The sequence below is a fragment of the Solanum dulcamara genome, chromosome 3, assembly GCF_947179165.1.
Source record: "Solanum dulcamara chromosome 3, daSolDulc1.2, whole genome shotgun sequence".
Lineage (NCBI taxonomy): Eukaryota > Viridiplantae > Streptophyta > Magnoliopsida > Solanales > Solanaceae > Solanum > Solanum dulcamara.
The window spans coordinates 11,185,880-11,189,305 of record NC_077239.1 but is presented as its reverse complement, the minus strand read 5'-3'; the positions used below and the strand labels follow the sequence as shown (position 1 = coordinate 11,189,305).

The 3,426-nt window shown below is 25.7% G+C and overlaps 1 long non-coding RNA gene across 1 annotated transcript; it reads right to left on the bottom strand.

The window, feature by feature from the left end:
• LOC129881543 (uncharacterized) lies at positions 1-1,513 on the bottom strand. Its single transcript, XR_008765607.1, has 2 exons — positions 1,260-1,513; positions 1-476 (listed from the first exon to the last, which is right to left on the bottom strand). It is a non-coding gene; the product is annotated as an uncharacterized LOC129881543 (long non-coding RNA).
• Positions 1,514-3,426: the final 1,913 nt, after the last annotated feature.

The following is a 3,426-nucleotide window of genomic DNA, read 5'->3' as shown; positions in this document are numbered from 1 at the left end:
TGCATAAGTCCATTTTATTAACTTCAAGTCCAAAGTCCATTTCATTTTGAGATCCAAGCTCATGCCACGTGTCAAGATGACTTGGCATCCCAGTCAAGTTAAAGACCAACAAGAGAATGCCACGTGTTCAAATAATGTGAACAACCAATCAAAAAGCAACCTTATCAATAGTATTTGTGATAAGCTTGAAGACTTACAAGAACCAATCAAAAGAAGGAAAAATAGTTCATTCACACTTGGACTGCCTCCCTCCTACAACTATAAATAGGAGGGTAACATAATTTTCTAAGAATATTCTGCAAGCACTAGAAAAAAGCTACAATGCCAACTACATAGTTCTTCGAAGGAGTAGTCAATGGAGTTCTTCTTGGAGATCGACTTGAAACGATGAAGTGCTGCCCGACATTTTCGGAGATCAAACACATCTCAAGGAAGTCTACATCATCCTACATTCGAGAAATATGCTACTACCGGCCCTTGAATTACAAAAACATATTAGGAGATAATAATCAAGAGAACAACGGAATTGTACTCACAAAGATCCATCAATAAAATTACTTTTTCTTTTATTTATTTTGATTGCAGTTAATTTTCAGCACTATGAAAAATTATTGCAAACAACTCCTAATAAAGAAAATATTAATAACCAAACTTTTAATTAATTTTAAAGTCTTACAAATTTTAAAAATAATTAAATGATTATACAATAATAAATGACAATTTTATCTATTATAGAGTATTTTAATTAAGGGTAAAAAGTTAGAGAAGTCCTAACTATATGACAATTCTACCTAATATAAGTTATCTTTTTTAATAGGTAATTTAGTTTTTGAAGCATAAAATCAATCACTTTTTTATTGAATCCAAAATGTCAGATCTTTAGAGAAATATTTTACCATAAGGTAAAAAGTTAGTCGACATTATAAGAACATTTTTCATCTATGCATATTATTGAAGTTCATACTTCTAAGTAACTTTTCTCTCTTCGTATATCCAAACTTTTAATCAAACCTTCTAAGTGCAGGTAAAATGTATCAATTTTGTAGTTCCCATTATAACTTTTAAACTCACAGACCGATCACAACAAATCTACAAATCTATGTTATCATATATAATAAATCTAGAATTACTCCCCGGGCCTATACATGATTGAACTAAAGAGAACAAACCAAAGAAAAGGAGAGGAACATGAAAGAATATATTTTCGAGCATCAAAATACACAAATCTAATATAATTATGAGATAAAAAGAGTAGTTACCTCTAACATTAACATAAATCTCCTTGATGATGAGAACAAACAACGCAAAACACCTTTTCGAAAAGCACATATTTGCCAAAAGCTACCTTCAAGTATTCTATAAGTTTCTTAGTTGCATCTTCTAACGTTATGGAATAAACTTGTTATATATGGAGGATGAAAGGCCAAGGTTAATATGTGTCAGTTATAGTTGATCTCAAAGTCTTTAAAGTTGGGACGTAATATTACAATTTTATTCGTATTTATTATTATAATTTTATCCGTATTTATTATGTAAGAATATAAAAAATAGTGAAAGATGATTTTATGTAAAGCTGAGTCTTTTAATGAAAGGCAAATAAAGGGCAAATAAGGATCTTCATGTTTTTAATATATATATATATATATATATTTATATTTAAATGAATAAATAAAAATAAGAAAACCTTTTATGCTCGTTTGATAAGAGGAATAAAAAATAATTAATTTTGAGATAAATTTATTCATATTTGATTAGGATATCTTTTTATGCTAGTTTAGTGTAGGTGTGTTGCACGTGTGTATCGATCGTTAGTAATAAATGTGTGTGTTACATACAACAATAACAAACCCAGTATAATCCACCATGTGGGGTCTATATATATATAGAGAGAGAGAGAGTTATGTGTACCTTATGTTATTAAGTACAAAGCTTAAAAAACATTATTACTTATAACAGATTAACAATAACATAAATAATTATGATAAAGAAAATTGACTACCTAAAAGTAGCTATAAAAGTTATAATAATAGTATATTGAGATTTAACTTCGGTTCAAATTTTCTACAATCAACTTCAAATTGACCATCCTACTTAATTAATCTCAACAAGCAATTGTCTATCAAAATATATAATAATTTATTTTTATAAACATAAAAAGCTTACCAAAATCTTGGAAAACTTACCTCAAATTAGAAGGAAATTAATCTATCTCTTTCAATCATAGATACTATCATTATTTCATAAAAAAAATTCGCAATTAGCAATTGTCTATCAAAAATAGATGATAATTTATTAATGTAAACTTCAAGAACATACTAAGCTTTTAGAATACTTACCTCAAATCACAAACAAATATTTCTCTTTAATCATAGATGCTATCAATATTGTAAACATAAAAAAATAAAAAATAAAAAAATACTTAGACTTTAGAAAACTTGCCTCAAATCACAAGTAAATTTACTCTTCAATCATAAGATATCACAAAAACTTCTCAATTTACAATTGTTCATCAAGAATACATGATAATTTATTAATTAGAAACTTTAAAAATATACTAAAATCTTAAAAAACTTACCTCAAATTATCTCTTTGAATCATAGATACTATCAAGATTTCAATTTATAAGAAAATTTTACACCTGACTTTTTTCCATACGTATGGTAGTTTTGAAAGAATAATTTTAACTTAAATAAAGAGTGAGAACTTAATTAATTAATTGAAGGAATCCTAATTCTAAAGTGATTCAAAGCTAAACAAAATATCATCAATTAATTAGTTAATGGAATCCTAATTTTAAAGTGATTCAAAGCTAAACAAAATCTATTTAAAAATTAATAGACATCTAGTCTTCTAGGTTGATAAACTGACTTTTTGATTAAAAAAAACATTTTTTAAAGCAAATATATATATTTTAGGACGGTTGTGGATTATTTTTTTGGGAAATTTAGGGAATTATTTTTCCTCAAAAAATTAAAATATGTGACATTTTATTTTTGGATAACTTTAGGCAATGGTTTTTTTTTCCTCATAAAATTAAAATTACGTGTTATTTTTTCTTTGGAACTTTAGGGCAGTTGTTGGTTTTTCTAATTTATAAGGAAAATTTGTCAAAATATATTTTATTTTTACCACATATTTTAGGACTCTTTAATTTTAAATATCACAATATAATGATATAATAATTGGAAGAAATAAGTGAAAAAATGATTTTGTCTAATATAGAGTGTTTTAAAGAAGGGCAAAAAATTCAATCAACATTTTACAGACCTTTATGATTTTAATATAGTATAGATTAAAATATAATATTAAGTATAAAATAATACAATCAATATTCAAAAAAATGATTTAAAATATTAAAATGTGAGAAAAATAATAATTAAATATATGTATTTAAGGTTGAATATCACCACCCAACACTTAGACTCC